The sequence below is a fragment of the Carcharodon carcharias genome, chromosome 15 (assembly GCF_017639515.1).
Source record: "Carcharodon carcharias isolate sCarCar2 chromosome 15, sCarCar2.pri, whole genome shotgun sequence".
NCBI classification, from domain to species: Eukaryota; Metazoa; Chordata; class Chondrichthyes; order Lamniformes; family Lamnidae; genus Carcharodon; species Carcharodon carcharias.
In genome coordinates, this window is record NC_054481.1 from 15417098 (window position 1) to 15444101 (window position 27004).

Sequence of the window (27004 nt, forward strand, 5' to 3'; positions counted from 1 at the left end):
GTCCAAGCCACTCACCATCCTGACTTGGAAATATATCGCCGTTCCTTCACTGTCACTGGGTCAAAATCATGGAACTCCCTTTCTAACAGCACTGTGGGTGTACCTACACCACATGGACTGCAGAGGTTCAAGAAGGCAGCTCACCACCACCTTCTCAAGGGCAATTAAGGATGGGCAATAAATGTTGACCTAGCCAGTGACACCCACGCCCTGTGAATGAAAAAACTTTTTAAAAACACGTGATGGCCAAAAAAGAACTAATCCCACTTTCCAGCTCTTGGTCAGTAAGTAACCTTGTGGGTGACAGAATTTCATATCCAAATGCTTTTTTAATGTGATGATGGTTTTTGCCTCTTTCAGGCAGTGAGGTCCAGACATCCAGCCTTTGGGTGAAAAACATTCTCCTCAATTCCCCTCTAATCTTTCTACCAATTATATTTAATCAGTGTTCCCTGGAAATTGACCTCTCTGCTAACAGATATTGGCCCTTCCTATTCACCCTGTCGAGGCCCTTCATAATTTCATACACCTCAATTAAATCTCCCCTCAGCCTCCTCTATTCCAAAGAAAACAATCCCAGTCTATCCAATATTTCCTCATAGCCAAGATTCTCCATTGCTGGCAATATCCTCATAAATCTCCTCCATATCTCCAGCCTGGACCAATTCTTCTCTGTTTTCTGTTCATGGGATCTTGCTGTGCGCAAATTGGCTGTTGACCCTCCCTACTTTATAACTCGTAAAGACATAATTCACCAGTGAAGTGCTTTGGGACATCTTGAGGCTACCCAATTGCAAGCTCTTGCTTTATTTACCTCACCATTTTCCATCCCTTGCTTGTCTCCTTTAAATCTTGTGCTGCCTACCACTCTCCCAACCCCCACTGGAGATTTGCTGCCTGAAATTTCATTCCCTACAATGAGCAATGCCTAATCATTGGCGACTTCAGCCTTCTACTAAATTATTCTCATCTGGTAATATGTCCTCACTCAGTCTCTTCTAATTACAGCTCAGATGTGGATTAAATGATGTGTGGCGTTACTTAAGTGTTATGTTTTATATTCCTCCTGGGGATATGTGCGTCACTAGCAAGGCCAGTCTTTACTGCCCACCTCTAACTGTCCTCGAGAAGGTGGTGGTGGTGGGGAGCTGCCTTCTTGAACCACGATGGTTCATGTGCTGAAGGCGGGCAGCTACGAAGTGCCAAGGCTTTGATCGAGCAACCAGAGGGAATGGCGATAGTTGGGACGGTGTGTAACTTAGAGAAGAACTTGAAGGTGTTGTAAAAAAGGGCTTGGCCTACAGGAAGGCCTGTTCCACACTCTGCATGGGCAAAAAGCTCCTGTTGTATCCTTCAAAATGTCCTCCAAAACAGGCCCAAGAAAGTAAAAAGTTTTAAGAAACACCCAGATGAGCTGTGTTTATCCAGGTAACCTTTGCCCTCGCCCATTGGTTGCTCTGAGCATCAATGCCTCAAGCACAAGGGCATTCAGATTAGGTTATGTAATAGTAAAGCATCACAGCAGGAAGTATGATATAAGATTCTCCAGAATGACAATGAACAGATAATTCACAAAGTACAACATTCCAAATCAGTTATGCTCCGCCTCAGGAAAACCTCGCTTGAAGCACAAGGTGAATGAAATGAGTTTAAACCAATTTGCAAACTCTTGGTCACTGTGGGCAGAATTTTCAGCTTGGTGGACTGGCGTGCGCCAGACCCGCTTGAGTGTCAAAATGATGTGCGTTGATGTTGGGTGAGCGTCCCAGCGCCAATGTGCAGTCACGTGATAGTTCGGTCAGTGGGCGCGTGAGGGAATTGGCAGTGCACCTGCCAACATTTGAAAGGCCTATTAAGGCCATTAAAGTATCAATTAACTTAAATTACCTTAAGATTGGCGAGCAGCGGGAAAGCCAAGCGGCCTTCACGTTTTTTTGGAAACCTCATCCACAGGCGGGATGAGGTTTCCAACATCAAATAAAAATAAAATCATTTTTTTTAAAGTTTTATTTATGACATCTCCCTACTCATGAGGGGATATGTTTTAGAACATTTTTCAAACCTTCATTTATTTTTTGAAAACTCTTCATCTCCCTGAGGTAGCAGAGTTCCCCGCCCACCCTCGTCCCCCACCCCCCCTTGCCCTCCTCCCCTAGCCCACTCACCCTCCTCCCCCACCCCCTCGCCCTCCTCCCCTAGCCCACTCACCCTCCTCCCCTAGCCCACTCACCCTCCTCCCCCACCCCCCTCGCCCTCCTCCCCCACCCCACTCACCCTCCTCCCCCACCCCGCTCACCCTCCTCCCCCGCCTCACTCACCCTCCTCCCCCACCCTGCTCACCCTCCTCCCCCACCCCGCTCACCCTCCTCCCCAGCCTCGCTCACCCTCCTCCCCCACCCCGCTCACCCACCTCCCCCACCCCGCTCACCCTCCTCCCCCACCCCGCTCACCCACCTCCCCCGCCCCACTCACCCTCCTCCCCCACCCCGCTCGCCGTCCTCCCCCACCCCGCTCGCCGTCCTCCCCCGCCTCGCTCACCCTCCTCTCCCCCTACCCACACAGGCAGCGTTACCGCTCGTGTCTCACGCTGGGTGGGCCTTAATTGGCCAGCGTGGAATCAGGGTCCAGCCCCAATCGCGGGCAGCGGTCAGCGGTCAGCAGTCAGCTTCCTGACCGGACCCTCCGAGCCTGCCCAACAGAGGGCAAAATTCTGCCCTATGATTCCATACAAATCCAAATAGGATATAATTATTCCTGCTGGATTTCCACTCGGACCTCACAAGAAACAGTCTTGAATGAGAGTCACAAGACACAAATATCAAGAAAAGTATTTTAAAAATCGCTCATCAAAGTAATAGCAGGATCTACAAGGCCCAGAGCTGAATTTCCCCAGCCTCTTGCACAAGGAATGGGAGGCCGGAGGTCTAGACTTCCCCCCACCATGGTACACCCACTGGGCAGCCCATCAAGCCGCTTCATGGCTCAATTAAGGGCCACTTTCTGCCCCGCAAACATTTTGCCAACATCAGGAGGGGCTGCAGCCGAGTGGGGAGGCCGCCAGATGAAACCCGGGAGCCTCCCAGCAGTTTCCCAGCGCTGGGGGCCTTCCCTAACGGATACTGCACAGCCCACAGAACGTGTTCCATCGCTTTAGTCACCACTGGGGCACCAGGACCCACCCGCTCCCCACCACCCTAATTGCCAGGGCCTGCCTGCACATCCCCAGCTTCCACAGAAATACTCAACGGTCTTCGAAGGCGCCTCAGCACTTAGCGAGGGAGCTGCCAAGGCTGCTGAGACGCCGGCCTTCTCCAGCCATCTTCAATCGGACAGCGACTGTGGTGGTCGCCTGTGAACTGGCCACCACTAAGTGCAAATGGGAACTATTTTAACTTGGTTCTGGAAAGGCTTTGGATCACGCAGAAGACAGGGCTTCAGACATGTAGCCATAACTCAAACTACAGCAAATACCAACTCTTAATATTACAGTTAAGAATAGTTCTGTTGCAAAGTTCCATCCCCATTGGACTTTGACCCAAAACACAGGGTCAAAATGAAGTAACACCATTGCCCAAAGAAGCTCATTTATTCATCCTTATTTATCCTGTTAAAAAAAAGCACTTGCTTCCTTAATTGAATAATGCTCTACATATTTAGTAAGTAATAATTGTGATCTATAATAGTAGGTTCATGCCATATGAATCAGAATTGCTGCTTATTTAACACCCATTGGACCAGTCAATGCACAAATGGTTCTTGTTGTAAACGCAGCGAAACAGTCATATGATCCAGTTATCTCCATTTTAATATGCTAACACTTAGAGTTCAATGTAGTAAACAGCCTCCATTATTTTCAGTATAACTCAGATGGCTCTGAGGAGTCAAATGGACTTGAAACGTTAACTCTGTCTTCCTTTCCACAGATGCTGTCACTCCTGCTGAGTTTTACCAGCAATTTTTGTTATTGATTTATATTTTTTGGTTCTTTTTTTTTTGTTACTTTTCAATCCCAGAATCCTGATACTGGGAGAGGAGTTTCTTTTGGTCTTTCCTCAGTGATAATTTCAGTCATCCTTGAGACAGGTGTTGCCATCTCCCGAATTAGTTCCCCGCTTCCCCCACCCCAGCACCAATCCCTGTCACCACCCCCACTTCTACGAGCCTGAGAACATTCCCCGTTGTAACCAGATAACGTATTTCATTTCTCCAGCCTATCTCTGTGACCTCTCCAAGTTGCACATGCCCATTTAGATGTTGCAACAACCACCCCCCCACCTCCCCAACATCACCCACCGCCCACCCCCCCCAACCCCACCCCCACCCCCCCACCACCACCACCCCCCGAAGATGGATTGAGGCTGTTTTCCAATGGTGTCAAGCTAAAGATGCTGCGGTTTAAGAGCTGCAATTGTTCTGATAGATTCCTGGGTGTCCATTGGAACAGCCAGACAATAAGCTAGAGCTTGGTTGCCTTGTGGAGTTTCTGTCTGTTTGTACATGGACATCGATGGAAAGGAGGAAGGCGCCTGGGCAGAGGCTCCAAACATCAGCGTTGCAGCACCCCTGGCCAAGTAAAGGACCCTGGTACAAATGGGACTATTAGGTCTGGTAATGTCTGAGAAGCTGGCACTGGTGGACCCCACTTAGAACGTGATTCTGGCCTGGGTCCCACTTAGGCTACAATCCTGGCCTAGGCCCCAATTAGACCACGATCCTGGCCTGGGTCCCAATTAGACCACGATCCTGGCCTGGGTCCCAATTAGACCACGATCCTGGCCTGGGTCCCAATTAGACCACGATCCTGGCCTGGGTCCCAATTAGACCACGATCCTGGCCTGGGTCCCAATTAGACCACGATCCTGGCCTGGGTCCCAATTAGACCACGATCCTGGCCTGGGTCCCAATTAGACCACGATCCTGGCCTGGGCCTCAATTAGACCACGATCCTGGCCTAGGCCCCACTTAGGCTACAATCCTGGCCTGGGTCCCAATTAGACCACGATCCTGGCCTAGGCCCCACTTGGGCTACAATCCTGGCTTGGGCCCCCAAAGAATACATTTAAAAACGAAAATCAGTCAGGTCTCCTTTGTACATGGGCCATAAGATTAGCTAAACATTTCGTCTGAGGCTGGCTTAGGAGGAGGGGAGGGGGCACCAAACATCCTGCGCCTCCAGCTCTGATCACTTACTCCAGATTCTCCTGGCCATTTTTGCCAGGTGCTCCCAACCTATCGCAGCCAAGCAATCTGTGTTTACCAGCCCTGACCCTGTGACCTTTGACAGGGGTCACAAGCAAACACACCTTGACACTAAGTTCCTACGTTCTTCTCCTTCTTTGGTGTACCAATCATACAGGATTATTGGTGAAACAATAATGCAGGTTCTTTATTTGAAGATAAGACTTAAGTACAGAGAATGTTCACTGGGAGCTAAGTACAGTACATCTAATCTCTACCTTGCAGCTTGCAGGCTCACTATAAGTCATGGGACTAATACATCATGTCCTTTTCAGGTATGTAATGATCAACAGTAGTTTAAGGTACATTCTTTTAAAGGCACATACACAGCACAACACAACATAAGTCAGCGGTGTTCCATCCAATGGACCTTGAAGAGCACAATTTCTGAGCCATTAGGTCTTGGTTACTCTAGGGTTCACTCATTAGTCTGTGTTCACTTAGTTGATTCAGTAGCTGTAGCTGGCTAGATTGAGCCTCCTCTACCTCTTTCCCCATTGCTAGCAACCATGCTTTCAACAGTCTAGGCCCTAAGTTCTGGAATTCCCTCTCCAAACCTCTTCCCCTCTATACCCCTCTCTTCACCTTTAACTTGCAGCCTAAAACCAGGCTTTTTGACCAAGTTCTTCGTCACCTGCCCTAACGTTGTTTTCTTTGGCTCGGTGTCCATTTTTGTCTGAATATACTCCTGGGAAAGGCCTTGGAATATTTTACTACAGGTGGAATGGTCCCAGGTTTTCACTAAGTGCGGTGGTGAGCATGAACCAAGTCATTTTACCTGCAGGCCGCAATGCCGGGTTATCGTGCCACATTGTCCCATTCCCGGCCCATCCCGCCTCATCAATAATGCATTCCGGAAAAAACGCTGTGTCACTGGCGGGGCGGCCTGCAATTCACCTATCCTGTCGCCACCTCAGGCCTTCAGTAATCAGGACGCCATATTTAAAGCACGCCCCTGCACAGAGCTAACTCCCTCTAAGGGATTGGAAGCTGCTGCAAAGTCGTGGCTGCCAAAGGGAGGAAACATGCTGCCCCCCCAAATTTAACAACCCCTCCCTCGGATGCCTACTGGACGCAGTGGAGGCCCGCTGTGAAGTCCCCTACCCCCATTCTGAGGGAAGGCCAGCAAGCAAGGTCACCAATCCAGCATGGAAGGCAGGGGCAGTGGTGGTCAGTGCCAATACCCTGCAAAAGAGGACAACCATCCGGTGCCACAAGAGGATGAATGATTTCCTCTGTTCTGCCAGGGTAATTACTCTTCTCATCACTCTCAACTCACACACTGACAAACCCATCACACATCCACAGGGATCTCACTCACTGACAGTTCAAGGGACAACACCATTCACTCTCTCACTCACACCTTCATCTGCCCTGCGGACCATGTCCTCATCCCACCCGTGGCACCATTCACCACCCCCACACATGCCAGCATCTTTCTCACCTGGCCTGGTAGGCATCCTGCTTACACTTTCCCCATCTGTATTTACACAGGACAAGCTGGCACAGAACAAAAGGGAGAGGTTGCAGACTAATGGGGGAATGCCCGACATCAAGGTCCTCACAGACTTTGAAAACAGAGTCATCCAGCTGGCCGGTGACGATCTGGACCATTCCTGGGCTGACAGTGAGGTCGGCAGTTCCCAACCAAGTGAGCATCCAGCAGTACAACATCCATCAGACAAAACAAAAGCAGAATTACCTGGAAAAACTCAGCAGGTCTGGCAGCATCGGTGGAGAAGAAATGAGGACTCGAAACCTCAACTCTTTTCTTCTCCGCCGATGCTGCCAGACCTGCTGAGTTTTTCCAGGTAATTCTGTTTTTGTTTTGGATTTCCAGCATCCGTAGTTTTTTGTTTTATCCATCAGATAACCATGCAGTGAGTTAGCTCCCCTGTTCTGGAGTCCCCTGCCATACACTAATTATCTCTCCTTTCTTTCGCAGGCACATCCTGGAAGCAGCTGGGGGCGTCCACGATCCAGGTCCTCGACTCAAGCCCCGAAGACACTTCTGAAGAAGAATCTGATGATACCCTATTTGAAGTCCTATCACAGCGCTCATCCACAGAGCAGAGACAGAGCAGAGTGGGACCTAGTTCTAGTGTAGCCTCGGGATCACAATCTGGTGGGCACATCGCACTGTCTGATCCACAGTGAGGTATTGCGAGGTGCCTATGAGTGACAGCTCACTGTGGATCTTCAGCTGCGTGTACAGCAGGCCCTGCCACCCCTTCATCTTGAGGGAGGTGCTCCTCCCCTTACTGAGCCAGGTGCCTCCATTGCTCTCTTCTTCTTCTTCTCTGCTCTCTGTAAGACATGAGGCACACCGTTAAATCACCAGGCACCATGATCCTGATGTTCTTCTCCTGCAGGATCAAAGAGAGATACGCATGGGTTAGCATGGGTGTACTAAGGCCCTCTCTCTCTTCATGAATACAGGAAAGTGCTGGCCACCACTTGGACGGCCAATGTGTTGTGCATTCATTGCTGTCCAAAACCCCACCCACCTCTGCCCCACTCTACTTGACCTATTGGCGGCAGCTTCACCCACTGGCCTGCATGCTGTGCTCTCAGCTCAGGCACAGGCATTCTCCTAACCTGCAAGACTGTGCTCTTAGCTTGAACCATGAGAGATATTAGTCTAAACCTTAATAAAGACATTGCAAGGGGCTGTGATCCCCTCCACCAGTGACTACACCATGGCCCCCTTTCGCAAGGGGATTCTACAACTTGCCCAGTCGGTCAATTACTCTGCTGCCCCCTAAAACGCACATTAATTTGTAGTCTGCGCCTGAGGGGTGAAAACCTCTGGAACATCTGGTGGCACTTTCATGCTTTTGCGTTGCTTGAGTGGGTAGAAAAGCTTCAGCGGCCTGACTCCAAGCCTGTCAATGGAGCTGAACAGTCTTAGCTGTGGAAGAATGCTCACTTTTGACAAGCTTTTCCAAATGTGTTGCCACTTCCCTCATCCCCAACACCAACCCTCCCCGGCATGTGCTTCAGTATGTGCTGCCTTTCCCCCAGCATCTCCCCCCCACACCCCACCCCCAGCCTGACCCACACTGGAGCCCTTGCCCCGGCACCACACTGAAAGCCAGGTAGGAAAAAGCGACTTACCTGTGTGCCCCCTGCCGAATGCGCGGCGCCTCTTCCTTGAAGTCCTAAGGGCGATGCTCGCGGGCGCTGGGGAAGGTTGTGTGCGCTCACCTCCGAGTTCCCCTCGCAGTTCAGGCCGCCGGGTGCTGCCGTTCTGAAGTCACGCCGACCTGGGCGGTCAAGTTGACGTGGGGGGTGGGGATGATTCCACTGAACTATAATTAGAGGCTGAAGTACTGACATTAGGTCCCTGATGTGCGGCGATGGGAAACTTGGCCCCCCATTGATGGTTGGACGGACGATTGTAAACTGGTTTCACGACAGCGTGAAACCGATTTCTGGCCCTCTCGCAATATTGTTGCCCCCGCATCCCCCCCCAGCAATAACACCTGGCACCCACCAACAGAGCCAGAAAATTCCTGTGCTGTGCAAATCCAAGTTGTTGTGGTTGTTAGTTGTAGTGTGCTCCTGTTGGGTGGGGTTGGGGGTGGGGGGGGTGGCGGCTGCGTGAACAGGCACACGCTGGCCGATCTGAACAGATGACAGTACTAATGTGGGCTAGAGAACAACTGGCTGCTCTTCTCCTGGGTAAAGAATGGAAAGATTGTCCAGGACTCTCAGTCCTGATTGCTATCAAACCACGTTACATCCGGACAGGACAGGATCCAGAATGACTGTGATGTCCCCTCCCCCCCCTCCGCCCAAAGTCAGATGGCCTCCGTCACTCAGTTTCAAGGCTCACCAATGAATAAGGGCCATTTAATTGTGGGTAAGGCAATGGAAGGTGACTGACATCCCAGCAAGGAAGATGGGGTCCATTCTGCCAGAGGTGAAGAAGGGTAAAAAATTGGAGGGAAAAGGAAGACTGTCCAAATTAATCACTGACTTGGGCCCTCATTGCCAGCAGAAAAGGGAGAGTTTGTCCCACGAAACTGTGTGGAATTAAACTGCAGGTTCCAAAGACACTTCACATCTTAGAGTTTAATCGACCAATAAATTCATGTATTTTTTCCCTTGCAAACCCCATAGCTGCCACAACAGTTAGTTACTGTTGTGTGTGATGCAACAACATGTTTCAAACCTCAATAGCCAGAATGAAATGAAGCAATTATTTAACTCTTTTTCCTTGATTCCTCTTCATTAATGTGTATAGCCAAATTATTCCGACTGACAATTCAGTTCAGAGATTTGTAAACTAATGGAGAAGTTCAGTAAAAGATGGCAGCACTTGGTAGTACCAAAGAGAAAACTAGACTGAGTATTGTTGTCCTCATGGTCTTCATTACCCCAATATCAGTAGGGTTAGTGCTCCTCATTAATCATCAACAGCACTGCTCATCCTCCCGACCTATTACCATGGTTGGCATATCCCTTGCCAACTTTACAGTGTACCATGGCACTATAACTTTGAGACACATGCAGGAAGACACTTTGCGATCTGCTGTTAATCTTCCTTGCCTGGCACTTACTGCGCTATTGTACGCAATAGGATCAAAATGCACCTCGAACATATCAGACTTCCATTGACAGGAATGGAATTGAATGCCGCTAAGGTTGCCAACCCTCCAGGATTGGCCTGGAGTCTTCAGGAATTGAAGATCATATCCCAGGACACTGTTGTGTGCAACCCTGGAGAAAAATCATAGGGTCCTTTAAAAAGGTTGTGGCTTTTTTTGTCATGTTCTTTGAACATCTCTCTTCACCAGATATGAAAATATTGAAAGTGGGGGGAAAAAAAACGGTTGTCTGGCTGACAGTCAAGCATCGTCCAATTAAGTCTTTTGGCTTGGGAAGGCAGGGCGTCACAAGGATGAATGTGTTGGCCGACTAATGGCTGGAGCGTGGGGGCAAGTCATGTGGTGAAACCTCCAGCTAATCACGGTTGGCAACCCTAAATACCACCAGCAGAAGGTACAGCACCATTCGTTTTACATTACTGCCCAAAAAGAGTTTCCACCCAAGTGTTTCTTTTGTACATATCTTCATAAACTAGCTGATAGTAAACAGTCTTAATAATTAATCAGGCCTGACTCAACTGAATTTTTAGAGGCCTGAGGCAAAATTTTGCTGTGTAAAGGATCTGAAGCTCTGAGTCTTCTTTTTAAATAGCATGACTACCCCTGGGGTAAGAATCATGAAATTTTAATGAGCTGGATTTGAATTAGATTTCCACAGTAAGTACTTTCGCTAAAACACAGTGTTCAAACATTCTGAAAACAGAGGGAAGTTTGTTCTATATTTAGTCATTAAAGTAACAACTAAATTGGGAATAGTCAGCCTGTGAAATGATTATCCAAATATTAACATCCCCTTAAAGAAATTAATTGTCAGGCCTCAGCAAGGGATGCACTTGTGTTTATTTTGATCAACATATCTTTGTTATTTACAGGCTTTCCTGCATGCATTGATCAACATCTGCTGTATTTTCTCTCATAAATGCCAACCAATGAAGTTGATTCCTTTGGTGAGTATATTTTTCTTACTTCATTCAAGCTTCACTTGCTGCTCACTGCTTCAATCTTCTTTCATTTCCCCCTGACGCGATGAATCCTTTCGAGGTATTATTAGGTGGGGAATTATTCAAGGAGTGGATTGCGATTGCTGCAAGGAAGTTAACTGTGCCTCGGGCTCTGAAACAATGTGTAGTGACCAGATAGTGTCCCAGAATCTCCTCTTAGTTTCCCCACTGCTATGTTTTAAGTATTGCTCTTCACGTTTGAGATTCATGTTGATGGAGAGCAGCGATTTCTTCAAAGGGGGTAGGTATGTCTGTGGAGCAACTTTTACAAACTTCCAGACTCAAATGGCACTTCACTGCCCTCTACAGTATGTTAATACCAACCTGAGTGTCAGCCCAGCACTGCAGGCTATTGTTATTTTGGCTGTGCAATTTCTTCAATTATTTTTGCTCCGTTTTCTCAGAGGAGCCGTTTTCCCTGTTCGCTGACAGGTTCTGATATACCCACGGAAAATAAAGTGGAGTTACTCTGCACATACTGGCTTAACAAAGCTAACTAACCCTCCTCTCTGTGAAGTGATAGAGCAAGAACACATCAGCATTAATCACAAACCCCCTCAGTGTCTTCTACTGGACTAGAAACTCCAAATACTGCATTCCACTTGCTGAGAGTCATGTTGGAGCATTTTTCAAAATTAATTTGGTTTTCTAGATCAAGGGCAGCCTAAAATAAACAATACAGTGGCACAGGGTGGAAAGGAGACCTACATTCTCACAATACAGTCTTCCTCTTGTACAGCCCCGGAACACAGCTAGGCAAATATATGACATTATACGCTTATTAATAGGTACTCTGCAATGGGAGCACTGATTAAAGGAAGCATTTGCTCATATCATTATCACTATTTACTAAATAAGAATAATTCAATGACATGAACATTGTAAGAAAGTGGAGGTGATTGGAACAGATGCTCGAGGAACAGCATCTCATCTTTCAATTAAGCACTTTACAACCTCCTGGACTCAACAGTGAGTTCAACAATTTCAGATGATAACTTCTGTCCCCATTGTTTTTGGTCAGCAACCATTGGTGTGGTTTTGCTTTCCCATTTATACCTCCTCCGGGGACATCTTTTGCTTCTTTACTTTCCCTATTACCATCTCTTTTTGTCTTTCACTATCACCCTCTCTCTGCCTTCCGTCTTAACATAGACCTTTCCTTTTGTTCTTTCCTGACCAAAAGCTCTAGCATCTCCCTGACTGACTGAAATATTATTGTCACATTACTCATCATGCCCAGGTCTGATGAAAAGTCATCGGTCTGAAACTTTAACTCTGTTTCTCTCTCCACAGATGTTGCCAGACCTGCTGAGTATTTCCAGCATATTCTGTTTTTATCTCAAATTAGTCTTTGCTCTTTTATTAAACTTTCCTCATTGTGTTTTGTTGAGTGTACCACGTAATTCATAACCTTTGGCGCCTCCTAAATAACAACAGTGACTACAATTCAAAAGTACTTTCATTGGCAGTAAGGCGCTTTGGAACATGCTGAGGAAACATTCCTGCTCCTCCTGGCCCATAAGCTGTGTTGTAAAGGTACTTACCTCGTGGAATCAGCCCTTCTCGCCTCGTTTTAGCTGCCGGGTTTCCCAAGGCTTTCGAAACCCAGCTGAAATGAGTTAAAGTACATTGGTTATGGAAATGAAGTCCTGCAGCCTTCATATTTAACATTCATTGTTTAGGTGACCAATTCACTTCTCTTGAGCAGATTGGTTGCCTGTCCTTCATTCCACTTTTGTTAAAACTGGAAGTGGGTCGGTTTGAGATGAGTTGGGCTCCTGTTTAAGATTTTTTGCAGTTCAGCTTCTGACATGAATCCAACTCAGCTGTTTATGGGAATTAATGCTCAGCCCATTGTAACTGGGCTTGAACGAATGAGGGTTTCACTGTAGTCACCATGCATTCCAGGTTAGACTGACAAACACTCATCAATCTCTGTGCAGTTCAGGAATATTCTTTCCCACACTCCAAGCCTAACCTTGAATGTCCTTTTGTATGGATTCAAGTGATGCCTGTAGATGATTCTGAGCTAGGGATTTGTTTACTACAATTAGGCCCCATGAGGTCAAAATCAAAGGCATTGAACTAAAAGGAGGCTCCATGCCAGCCGCCTGGGTACCAAGTGCCTGCTTCTTATCTGCCACTCTTTCTCTTCTGCTTTGTGGCTTGATTTCTGCTGCTCTTTAATGTCACTATCTCCATTCTGTAGGATCTGTGTGGTTGCAGTTGACAGCACTTGACAGAATTGTTGAGAGTGCCATGGATTGGTATGAGATGCAGGGTTACTTAGGGTCATTGGCCATGCTGCTATTCTGTTCTTCCAGCAACAACGCACCAAAAACAGGCACTTACAAAACATCTTGATCATACAAAAGTACGGCAGAGGTGTAATCAGACAAGAATGGATACCACGCCAAAGAAAGGGGCATATCGGAGTGGTGACCAAAAACCTGGTCAACGTGTGTTTTAATGGAGGTGGGGGTGGAGGGGTTTAAGGAAGAATGCCAGGCCTTCAGGCTGACCGCACGGCCACCACTGGGTGAGGGGAGAGGGGAAGCACAAGAGCCGAGGATCAGATGAATGGAGAGATGTGGGGAAGGGGGGAAAAGGATAAGGGATATAAACGCAACCTACAAAAACTGAAAAGGAACAGACTTCACCTTCAAATAGTGCTGCATTGCAATGTTATGTAATTGTTCCATTTTGGGGGTGTTTTACTCAAAACATTTTCTGGGCTCAGGATCAATGAGTTTTCCCGGAAGTGGGCTTCGTGTCCCTTACAACCTGGAGCACATCTTCACCCAATATCCCATTAAGTGATACATGGCTCAGGATCCTAACATTAAATTCTGTGGCACATACAAACACTGTAGCCTTTACAGAGACATGGCCAGTGAGGTTGGGCTTAGCTATTGTTAAACTTGGATTTTCACTTAGCATAAAGGCAGAGTTTTGTCTCTATTATTTTAAAACTGCTTTGAGGGGCACTTGAAATTAATGAAACTGGCAAGGAAGAATTAATTCAATTTATTTATTTGTTTTATGGAAAAGGATCAGTTTGCTGGGTTGCAATTGTACCATGTCTCAGTAAAGTGTTCTTGATCATTCCATTGTTCATAAACACAAGGGAATAAATGATGGTGAACCTGCAAGAACAGATAACAAAACTCATTGACCAAAACCTGGCCCCCCAGTTAAAATAGGGGCCAGAGCTTAAGTTCTGGAGTTGGCAGGCCGCATAGAGGTCAGTTATCCCAAGAAGTTAATGTGTGGTAGAAAAGTGCTTTATTAACGATTGAAAAGTGATTGAGGTGTGTGTACTGTAGATTCAACCCTGCACTATTCACACTAAAAGCAAAACATGATGAATTTATAGGGTGCATTTTATATCTTGTACTTCTGATATGAAAGTAATTTTGGGGAGTTAAACTTCTGTGTAATATGACAAAAATAAAGATAACACAAGCAGAAAGCCACCAGTTACTAGAGTGCTAACAATCTCATTGACTGGATCCAAAGGGATATTTTGTCGCTATTATGGATAAAATCTCAGTCGTATTATTGAACAACAACAGCAGCAAAACTGAAAATGACAGGTGAGTAGCAGTGTTAAGCCGAGGATACGTATCGTGTAGTTTATTATCTCCGTATGTGTCTGTTATAGAAATGTTGCACATAACATGTGTTTAATCCGAAGTCTGAGACCTAGAAAGAGCTTTTGCGGTTAAACCAGGGTGACAGTTCGGGAGCCAGCAAGGAAAAGACATAGAGGCTGTAGTGATCCAAACACATTGGGCGGTATTTTACTTGTGGCACTCCGCGCCTGACGGTAGAACGGGAAGCGGGCGGTACTCCCGCTCTCGTGTTGGGAGCCGACTCCCACGCGATTCTAATTAAAATTTAAAGTGCCATCGTCGGGCACGGGAGACACGTGCGATCGCACGGCTCCGGAAGCTTCTCAATGGTGAAACCCGCCACCATCTGGCATTGCGGCAGGTACGGGCAGGCTATAAAAGAGGCTCCTGGGCAAACAGGCCACTAATATCCTGCCAACCTCCATTACCTCAGTAATCTCATTATATTTCTTTGGTTCAACAGATCGTGACCCTCGCACCCACCCCCTCCCCAAACTTCTCCCCACATCACTCTCTACCTTATCATTTACGGTCATTCCACACCCCCCTCCCTCTCACCATACCAAGGACACCAGGCCCTTCCCAATTCACTCCTCCGTGTGTCTCTAATGTCACCCTCTGTCCTCCCTTGCATCCCTCTTTCACTCCTCCTTGCTCCTGACCCCACTCCGCTAACCCCCACAACCCACAACCCACCCATAAACCCCCACCTCCGCCCCCACCCGCCATCCCCGATCAGACCTGACTCACCCTTGCCAGTCCCGAGCTGCCGTTCTCCTGCTCCCCTCCCTTGTGCCACAAAGTTCAACAAAGAAACCCGCTGCCCTCAGACACAACGGCACAGAGCCGACTGGCGCAGGCCCCATTTAAACAAACGTGAACCGGGCACCAGGAGATTCCCGTGCGCGCACTGACTTAATCTTGAAGGTGGCACTTAATTTCAAAAGTTTGAACACAATGAATATGCATGGAACACAAATTCATTCCGAGTCAGAGCCTGCCATGGGACCGCGTGAAACCTGACCAGCCACTGCCACACCACTGACTTAATCTCTGCATCTCAACCCGCCGGCGGGAAACCACAATCTCAGCTCTCGCCGAATTAACTCAGCAGCAACCAATTTATGCACAACAAAGATGACCAGATAATAGAAACATAGAAAATAGGAGCAGGAGTAGATCATTCGGTCCTTCGAGCCTGTTCTGCCATTCAATATGATCATGGCTGATCCTCTATCTCAATGCCACACTCCCACTTTCTGCCCATACCCCTTGATGCCTGTAGAATCTAGAAATCTATCAATTTGCTTCTTAAATGTATTCAGTTACTTGGCTCCACAGCCCTCTGTGGTAGAGAATTCCACAGGTTTTATGTTTTTGGTTATCAGGTTTGCTTTGTCTGGTGAATGCTTGCTTCGCCTTTGATATTAACACATTAGTTGGTGCTTGAAACAATATAGGCAGAGATACCAATTAACTGAACAAATGTTGGTGGTTTATTGGAACTAAGGACAGAACATTAACACCTTGTGTGTTTCTTCAATCACCCCCAACTTACAGTTACCCAAGAAGCCCACGTTGTGTAGTGATTGGGCGATACAGTCACATGGTCAACTAATTATATTCTCTTAAAGGTACATAGCACTCCACTTTACCACATCCCTCCCCCTTTACTTGAAAGTACAATTGACAAGCATCACAACATCCCAATTATTTACGTGAATAACTAGTTACAAGTCAAGTCTCTCAGGAGGCTTCCTCAGACGTGTTGAGCATCATAGCTCAGCAGCCTCGGCTGGTTTTTCCGAGACCCCCTTCTAAGGGTTCAACTGTCCACCAGGCTCTTCGGTGGAAGTGGGCAAGTTTGTGTCTTCGACCCCCTCAGCTCCACACCGAGACTTCCAAATCATGTGACATTTCTTCTACATGCGCTGCAGTCTCAAATTCAAATGATGACGGCATCCCTCATGTGGGATTGGCTCTCTTCAGCGGAGATGATCCACGTGTCGTCCAATTATTCGGCCGTTTACCGACACATAATAGGACAGAGGTCCTGTCACGGCACTCACTTCACCTAATAGCCAAATGAGCCCATCTCCAAAGTTCCTCATGAGAACTGTGTCTCCCACCATAATATTTCTTTCATGGTTATGGCCATCATGTTTAGCCTTCTAGACCTCTTGTCTTCTCTCCACCCTCCCCCACTAAATTTGGCCTGATAAGAGTTAAACAGGGGCAGAGACGTCTCTTCATTAGTAATTCAATAGGGTCAATACCAGTGGTCATGTGTGGTGTCGTCTGGTATATGAAAAGGAACTGTGGCAATCTGGTGCTGATTGAATCCCCGTCCAGCTTTTTCAGCCCGGACCTAAACGTTTGGACCGCCTGCTCAGCCAAACCATTAGAGACGGGATGGTAAGGTGAGGTTTTGAAATGAGTTATTCCATTGAGGATTGTAAACCTGTGGAACTATCCACTGGTAAATGCAGTCCCGTTGTCTGACACGAGCACCTCCGGTAACCAGTGCACTGCAAAACTCTATCGCAAACGGTCTATGGTGGCAGCAGACATGGGTGACCGGACTTCATAAACATTCATCCACTTGGTGTGGACGCCTATTAATAAAAAGAATATCGTGCCCAAGAAGGGCCCCACGTAGTAGATGTGGAGGTGCACCCATGGGTGCCCCGGCCATTCACATGGAAGTGATGGAGCTAAGGGAGGTAGCTTTTGTACCTGCTGGCATTGAAGACAACTTTTGACTAGGGTTTTGATGTCTGTGTCCAGCCCTGGCCACCACAAGTAGCTGCACGTGAGTATCTTCATCCTCCTAATGCCAAGGTGAGTGCTATGTAACTCGGCCAGTAATGACCTTCGCCCTCTTGGGGCACAAAAACCCTTGCTCCCCAGAGCACTATGCTGTCCTAGCAGGTGAGCTCACACCTGCGATTGAAATAGAGCTTCATGTCATCAGTCTTTGGCTCGCCTGACCATCCATTCAAGACCTGATCCCGGACGTGAGGTAAAAGTGCATCTAGGCTTGTCCACTCACGGATTTGTTTGGCCTGGTCAGGGGAGGAATCCAAAAACTTTAGTACTAAGACAAGTTCCTGGGGAATTGGAATCTTCCTGTTGTTATCTGGCAGAGGGAGGCAGCTCAAGGCATCAGCATGTGCGATCTGGCTTCCCGATCGGTGAATAAAAGTGTATTCGGAAGCAGCCAATATCAGTGACTACCTCTGGATGCGATGGGGGGTATCGCCTTATCCTCTCCAAATAATCCCAGCAGAGGCTTGTGGGCGGATATAATGTGAAAATGGCGACCGTGGAGTTATTGATGGAATTTCCAAACAGCAAACACACCAGACAAACCCTCCTTCTCAACTTGAGAATATCGTCGCTCTGCAGCACTGAGTGTGCGAGATGTGTAACCAATGGGTGGTTCGGAGCTAGCCACCATCCGATGTAAAAGTACAGCCCCTACTCCATCAGGGGATGCATCACAAATTAAAATAAATTCTTTCTTTGGATCAGAGTGGACCAATAGGGCGATGATTTTAACAATTGCTTTACCTTCAGAAACGCATTCAGAAACGAGCTTGCCAAATCCATTTGTGGTTTTTCTTAAGCAATGAGTATAATGGAGCCAGTGCAGTTGATAGATTTGGGATAAATCACCCATACCAGTTCATCATGCCTAAGAAGGCCTTTATTTCTGCACTGTTTCTTGGTGCAGGTGCCTCACAAATAGCCTCGACCTTTTCTTCCACAGGATACAGGCCCTCCGCATCGATCTTGTGACCCAAGTAAACTGCCTCTTAGGCTTGGAAAAGACACATTTCTCACTTCAAGCCTACCCCTGCTTGTGAGAAGCATTTCAGCACCTCCTCCAAATTAGCTAAGCGTCCTTTGTCAGTTCGTCCAGTGACTAAGACATCATCCAGACAAACAACAACATGGGGCAGTCCCTGAAGCAGATTTTCCATGGTACGCTGGAAAATAGCACACACTGATGAGACCCTAGAAGGTAGTCGAGTACATTGATACAATCCTCGAAGTGTATTGATGGTCACGAATTCTCTAGAGCCTTCTTCCAACTCTACCTGCTGGTAGGCGTGCCTCATGTCGAGTTTTGAATATGTAACACCGCCTGCCAATTTAGAATACAATTCGTCCATCTTCGGTATCGGATGCCTATCAAGTTTGGCCACTCTGTTTACAGTTAACTTATAATCACCGCATAAGCGAACACTTTGGTCTGGCTTCAGTACGGGTACTTTGGGTGCCGCCCACTCAGAAAGTTGCAAGATACCCAAGTTTTCCAGTCTGTTTATCTCGATCTCGACCTTGTCCCATAGAGCACAAGGGACTGGTCTGGCTCTGATAAATCTGGGAGTTACATTAGTGTCTACTTGGGTTTCGGCTTGTAGTTCATGACTGAAAATGAAAGCATACTTTTGTAAACAATTCCTGTAAGTTTCTCGTTCCGATTTGAAAAATCTCAGCCCATTGCAGTTTAATCTTTTTGAGCCAGTTGTGACCAATTAAATTGGGGCCTGCCCCAGTTACTACGACAATTTGCGGACTGCACCAGGACTTGACATATCTGTTTCGCTCTTATTTCTTTGCTGGTATATGCGTTTAATTTAGTGTCTAATTGTTCCAAACTTAAAGGTTTGACTCCTTTATTCAAGTAACTGAACATATGTTCTCCTATGACAGACATTGATGCCCCAGTATCAACCTCCATCTGGATGGGTTGTTCATTGACTCCAATGACTACCTGCATTAGCTCAGTTCTACCTGCTTTCAGGTTGTATAATGAATAGTTGTCAGAATCTTCTTCCTCTGGTTCTTCCATGAGACAGGTTTTGCAATTTCTACCTTTGTTTTTAAAATGCTGCCTCAGCCGATCTTGACAGTGCTGTGTTCTGTGGCCATTCGATGTTTCTGAACTGTCGATCGCCTGCAGGCCGCCTGGATGCATTTCTCTCATTAGTGTCCTGGGTTTTCACTGTAGTGCTGTTGTTATTCAGTGGTCTGTACATGGCGGGCGTTCCCTGCCTTGCTGTGGAGTCTGACATTTTCGCACCTTTCGTTACTGACCCCTCACACCCTACAAGATGGACGGCACCATTTTGTGTATCTTTTATCACCTCCGAGTCTCTAACAGCGTTCTCCATGGCCAATGCCAATTCTGACGCCTTACGGAAGTCTAGATAAGTTTCAGATAACAATCACTTTTGAATAGCGTCGTCCCCAATTCCACGTATCAAACAGCATCTCAATATGTCGTTAATTGAAGTTCCAAACTCAAAATATTCCGTTAATTCCTTTAAAGCAGCGAAGTAGCCAACGATTGTCTCTCCTGGAAGCCTGTTCCTCGGATTGAATTTAAAACGCTGCGTAGTGACTGAGGGCTTTGGTTTCAGGTGTTTTTTTTTACAATGTTACCTAACTTGCTGAAAGTCTTTGTATCGGGGGTGTTAAATGACTTGAGGCTGCAGATCAGCCCATTTTGCTCCCGCATGTGGACAAAAGAATTGCCCTCTTCTTGTCCTCCCCTGCGATGTTGTTAGTGGTAAAGTAGAATGCTAGTTCGACATACTGAGACCAGTCATCGGAAACAGGGTCGAATGGTTCAAGATGCCCAAACCATGGTGTACTCGATGACTAAGGAGACTGCACTTTCAAACTGCTTTCAAGGTAGTGGTGAAGTAACAGAGCTGGCCCACCGCGGCTTCCTTGATTGAGTCAATGGACCCGGTTTATCTTCGTCGCTAGTTTTATGTTTTTGGTTATCAGGTTTGCTTTGTCTGGGGAACGCTAGCTGTGCCCTTGATATTAACACATTAGTTGGTGCTTGAAACAATATAGGCAGAGAGACCGATTAACTGAACAAACACTGGTTATTTATTGGGACTAAGAACAGAACACTAACACCATGTGTGCTTCTTCAATTACCTCCAGCTCTAGACTTACAGTTACCCAAGAAGCCCGCACTGTGTAGCGATTGGTCAATACAGTCACATGGTCAACTAACTATATTCTCTTAAAGGTACATAGCACTCCACTCTACCACATCCCTGCCCCTTTACTTGAAAGTACAATTGACAAGCATCACAACATCCCAATTATTTACATGAATAACTAGTTACAAGTCAAGTCTCTCAGGAGACTTCCTCGGAAGTGTTGACAATCATAGCTCCACGAACTCAGCACTCCACTTTACCACAACAGGTTCACCGCCCTCTGAGTGAAGAAGTTTCTCATCATCTCAGTCCTAAATGGCCTACCCCGTATTCTGAGATTGCGATCCATTCTTCTAGAACCCCAACCACAGGAAACATCATCCCTGCATCCAGTCTGTCCAGCCCTGTCAGAATTTTATATGTTTCAATGAGATCTCCTCTCATTCTTCTAAACTCCAGTGAATACAGGCCTAGTCAGCCCAATCTCTCCTCATACGACAATCCTACCATCCCAGGAATCAGTCTGATGAACCTTCACTGCACTCCCTCTACGGTCAGTATATTCTTTCTTAAATAAGGAGACCAAAACTGCACACAATACTCCAGGTGTGGTCTCACCAGGGCCCCGTATAGCCACAGTAAGACATCCTTGCTCCTGTACTCAAGTCCTCTCGCAATGAAGGCCACCATACCATTTACCTTCTTAACTGCTTGCTGCACCTGCATGCTTGCTTTCAGTGATTGGTGTGCAAGGACGCCGAGGTCCCTTTGTATATGAACATTTCACAATCTAATAATCTGCATTTCTTTTAGACATGGTTTGAGGGATAAATATTGGCCAGGAGACTAGGAGGAATAACTCTGCTCTTCTTCCAGATGGTGGCAAGGGATCTTTTATGTCTGCGTAGGAGAACAGTCAAGGCCTGCTCTTCCGTAAGACCCTAAGGTCTTATTTGAAAGATGGCACCTCTGACAGGGCAGCACTCTCTCAGTACTGTGCTAGATTGTATGCTCAAGGCTCTGGAGTGGGTCTTTAACCCAAATCCTTGAGTCCCAGAGGCAAGAGAGGTTGCTATCACAGAGTTACAGCTGACATCACTGAGAGCAATTGGACTGAGGATCTCCTGCAGCAATATTCTGGGGCTGTATTCATTGGTCTCTAACAGCACAAGCACCTTCCTTCAAGTTAGTTATGTCCCTGGCCACTGGAGGTTTTCACCTCGACTCCCATCGATCTCGGCTTCACCAGGACTCCTTCCTATATACTCGTTCAAATTGGTCTAAATGTTGACAGCAATTACTCTGACCTCCAAAAAAGGATGTTCCGTCAACAAAAATTAAAGCAGTGGGGAAGAAAAAAGTACAAATATCCCACATAAGGGATACTACAAGAATCTAAAAGCCAAGAAATCCCTCAGTGTCCCCTCTCCCACCGCTTTCACATGAATTCTCTGTTCCTCTGATTCTCAACTCTTGTGCAATCGTGCATCCTTCCACTGTAACATCAATGGTAATACCTTCAGCTGCTTTGGTCTCATGCTCTGCAATTCCATCTCTGAACTCCTCTGCTTTTCCATCTCCCCCTTCTCCTTTAAGACACTCCTCTCTCTTGCTTCTGAGTCAGAAGGTTCAAGTCCCACTCCAGAGACTTGAGCACATAATTGAGGCTAGCACTCCAGTACAGTGCTAAGGGAGTGCTGCAGTCTCAAAGGTGCTACCTTTCTGATGAGACGTTAAATTGCCTGCTCTCTCAGGCTGACATAAAAGGTTGCACAGGGCTATTTTAAAGGACAGGGGTGTGCTGGAGAATGTTTATCCCTCAACCGACACCTAAAACAGGTGATCTGGCCATTACCATATTGTAGTTTGTGGCACCTTGCTGTGCACAAATTGGCTAACACGTTTCCTGCACTACAACAGTGAGTACATTTCAAACCTACTTAGTTTCCTGTAAAGCGTGTTGGGGCACCCTGAGGTTGTGAAGGTGCTCTATAAACACAAATCTTTCTTTCCTAACAAAGCCAGATCATCTTCATCAACCTCATGGCCAAGCTTTTGCTAACCTCTCCCTCCAATTGACTCAGCATGCATTTCTCCGTGCACCCCTGTGAAGCTCCATGTTGAAGGCAGTATATAAATGCAGGTTGCCATTGTTGTAGGGTTTTCCGGAACAGGGAAGGGCAGAACAAGTTTCGTTCTCACTCTCTGTAAGAACCTTGGTCTCTATAATGTTAATATCTGCATCCCAGAAGGAAAAACCAGTTCAAAATTGTCAAATCCCAGTAAAAATCAGTAATACTGGGAGACCCATTTTATGGTACACAAAACCAGTTTGGACAAATTTCACTGCATTTTTTTTTCCTTCTGGGACGTAGAACTTACAAACCCTTTTCACATTGGGAATCCATGCAGGCCACCTTGCCCTGCAAGGATTTTCCTCCTCGTGCCTTTCGCTAGAATCTTGAAATTAGAAATGCCTCTTATTGACTCAGAGGTGAATTCCAATTTGGACCAGTTCTCTCTCATTAGAACTAGCAGCCATGAATTGACATTACATTTGCAGACCCCTCCTGCCTGGGCTTTATGATGCCATCACTTTACTGTTGGCTAGTTAGATCACCTCATGGAGGGAAGCCACAGGAAGTTCAGCATGCAGTTCGTTGCACTCCATAATGTACCAATGCCCTCTAATACATTAGAAGTCATATCAGCATCCTGTAGCATAAACAAGGCATTAGCCCTGCTATGGCATGCAAGTCTTTTCTTTTTCTCATTACCCTGTTTAATGACCTTTCATGCACCATATTCACAATCATTTCTTTCTCTGGTAATAGGCTATTAGAAACATCAATGCTTTTTCCAGAGTTTGTGTGAAATATTCTATTTTAAATAAATTAATCTCTGCAAATCTTAAACTCCCTCTTTTTTTCTGATCACGCTAAGTACAAAATGGCCCTAAATTGGCTTTTAACCATTAATTTCCATTTACAAATCAACTCAAAAACAGTCAGATAAACAGCAAGGGAGCCTTGGTTGCTTCGTACAACTAAGCAACACTTTTAAAACAACTTAGGAAAACTGTTACACTGATTATTGTTGCATCAGACATTGCCACAGAGGATTGTGGAGCAAAGCACACTTCAAACAGAAGGAGAGAAAATAAATTGAGAGACAATGCCCCAATTGTTCACAAGCTGTTAAATAAAACCACCAGCAATAGACAGATTAATACCATCACCGGCCAACAAAGAAATCAAGTCATAATGATCCAGGAACCATACAGCATAATGAGGAATATGACAAATCCTGCATCCAGCCCAATAAATTGAATATGAACTGTTGAACATAAATGGGCGGAATTGTCCCAGACTTGGACTAAGTGCAGTAGTGGGTGGATACCCACTGGCCACAATGGTGGCTTTTCACGCCATATCGGCCCAAACCCATCGGGTTAATTGTGCATTCCCGGGAAGCATGTCATTTCCAAGATGGGCGGGCTCTTGTCCGCTTGCCTTGCCATCACTTGCCGCTTCATCAAGCCGGTCACCATATTTAAAGTGCAGCCACACACAGACCTCTCAGAGCTTCCAGCCCAGGACTGCTGCAAAAAAGACAAGGCCCTGAAAGGCAAAAAAGACTGCAGCCCCCCAGGTTCAAGGACCTGTCCCTCGAGCGCCTATTGGATACCGTGGAGGCTTGCCATGATGTCCTCTACGCCCACTCTGGCCGCAGGACGGGCAGCAACAGCACCAATCTGGCTTGGGAGGTGGTGGCAGTGGTGGGCAATGCCAACGCCCTGCAAACCAAGACAGTTACCCAATGCCACTACAGGGTGAATGGTCTCATCTGTTCCACCAAGGAAGCTCACTCTTCTCATCACTCTCAACTCACACACTCATAAACCCATCACACATCCACATCACACACCTCAAGGGACAACATCACTAACTCTCACACACAACCTCACATCTCCTTCAAGTTCATATCCTCTCGAGCTTGCTTCCTCATCCTGTCCATGGCTCCATTCACTGCACAAACATTCCACGCGGTGCCATGCGTCCTGCTCACACTCTCTCCATCTGTTTTCATGCAGGAGAAGCTGGCTCACATCAGCAGGGAGAGGCCCCAGACCAGGGGGCGGAGTGGCTCACATTAAACCCCTCACTCACTTTGAGAAGTGTGCCATCACGCTGACTGGTGAGGACATGGACCATGCCAGTGGTGATAGTGAGGTTGACTGTGAACACCCTCGTAAGGATCCTGCACCACATCATCCCCCTCTCAGCGCAACTGTGAGTTCTCTCTCTCCTGCTTTTGCCTTTGCTGCCATGCACTAATTATCTACACAGGGAGCTCTACCAAGTGACTGAGACCCTCAGCCAGCCAGTCCCTCAATTCCATCCACCCCCTCACCTCCAGCCAAGAGGACACCTCCTCCATTGATGAGCTGGAAATAAGCAGCCTGGAAGACCCATCACAGCGCTTACCCACACCCTCCACCAACGCAGAGACACTCGCCTCGAAGAGACCTAGATCAAGAGCAGGTTCGGGTTCACAATCTGGTGGTCACCGCACGGACAAGTGTCTGCAGCAGGAGGAGGGAGGTTCTTGTGAGCTCCCCAGCAGGAGGAGGACTGATGGGGAAGAGGCATCTGTGAGGTCCGAGTCAGATGACAAGCCTCTAGATTTGGCCTTCCAATTCATCATGGAGAGTCAGGATGGCCTGCTGGTGGGAACACAGAAATGATGGAAGCCCTTAGCAGAATGGCACACGAATCAGAGGAGTGCATCCACCTGCTCTCCGATGAAGTGGCATCCACATGTGCTGCCTTGGAGGTCTCCATAGGAGAATGGCAGACAGCGTGGAGACCCTAGTCCAGCAGAACGGAGATACGCGTAGACCTGCATTCCATCGTGGTAGCCATGAGTGAGTTCCTGCACTGGCAACGCGAGAGGGAAACCTCAACGTCCCTCCAGGTGCTCCTCCCCCTCAACAAGTCAGGCCGGGATCCCTCAGGCACCCGAAGGGAGAAGGAGCAGCAGCTGGTCACCCCAGGTCATCCACTCAGTAATCTCAGAGATTGGCCTCTCCCTCCGAGTCCTCTTTGACTGCTAGACCCTTAATCTCATCTTCTGTTACTACAGAAGGACCACCTGACCAACGAGTGACTCTGGAGGGAGAGGTGTTTGGGTAGCAGGGCATTTTGAGCCTCATGCAAGCACTCTCCCATGCACACAGATCCTTCTCGTATCACATTCAATGTCCTGAGCATTTTCAGTGCTGCCTGCTGGGGTTCACTTTCAGTTGCCCATCTGAGCTGACCTGCATCTCCTCCCACCCAATGATCCCAGCCCCAGGCAGCACCTGATCTCGCCCATCACAAGTCTCCTTTCACTTTCTATTTGGACAGTATGGCCTAGATTCAATTTTTTGTGTGATTTTCGCCTCCCCCAGTCACCCATTTCCTTTCCTCAACACATGTGATCACCCCCCCCCACCCCCCCAGCATCACCTTCCACCTCCGCTCAGTGACCTACCAGCCACAACCCTTTTCCTTCGGGGCTGTCCAGGTGAATGTGCACATTCCCTTCCTTCCCAGAAATCCCACTCTCATCCACATTCAGGTCTCCGGCCTCCTCTTTCCCACCCCCAGGGTCTGTGTATACCGCCATGTTCCCACCAATCACCCCCGCCACCCCTTCTACCGCTACCATCAAACCCTCACCCTACCGCTTTACTCTGCCCCTCGGTCATTCTCACCATTCCCTTGTACCATGCCCACCCTCAGTTTGCTCCCTGAGAGGCAGACATGGACCCATCAGGCCCCTCCCTTAAATGTCCACCTGGACATCCCCCCACCTCTGGACCCTTCCCTTCCTGGAACTGCTTCCCTCCTCCAGACCCCTTCTGTCCTGGAACTCATTCCCCACTCCAGACCTCTTCCCTGCAGGAACTCCTCCCCACTCTGGACCCCATTTCCGCACCCCCCCCCCACCCCCGAGAATGCCATCTCCACTGCAGGCCCCTTCCCCCCAGAACCCCTCCCCCACTTAGTCCTCCCACACCCGCAAGTCCCTCACCCTTCCTGACTCCCTCAGACACCCTCACTTCTTCCTCCACTCTTATTCCCTCCCCTCTCTGCACTCCCTGCTCCCCTGGATTCCTTCCCTTCTCTGAACTTCTTCACCCCCTCTGAACCACTTCCCTTACACCTTCCATCCCCCTTACACCTACCTCACCAGTTGCCAACTTCTCCCCCATTACCCCTTCCTTTCCCCTCTCCCAATCTCAACCCTCCCGACACCTTCAATCTTCCCCCCAACCTCACCCCCCAACCCCTCTTCCTCTCCCACCCCCTCAACCATCATCCGTTGTGAGCATCAACGGTGACTTCCCAACTTCCATGAGCTGCTTCACGGCAGAGCCATGTCCATGAGAATCCACCCAGCATGCCTTGGACGTTCCTCCAGCACGCCATTGGTGTGGGGCTCCAGCATCTTCTGCTCCTTGGATGTCTGCGATGTGAGCAAGGCCCTGGCTGTAA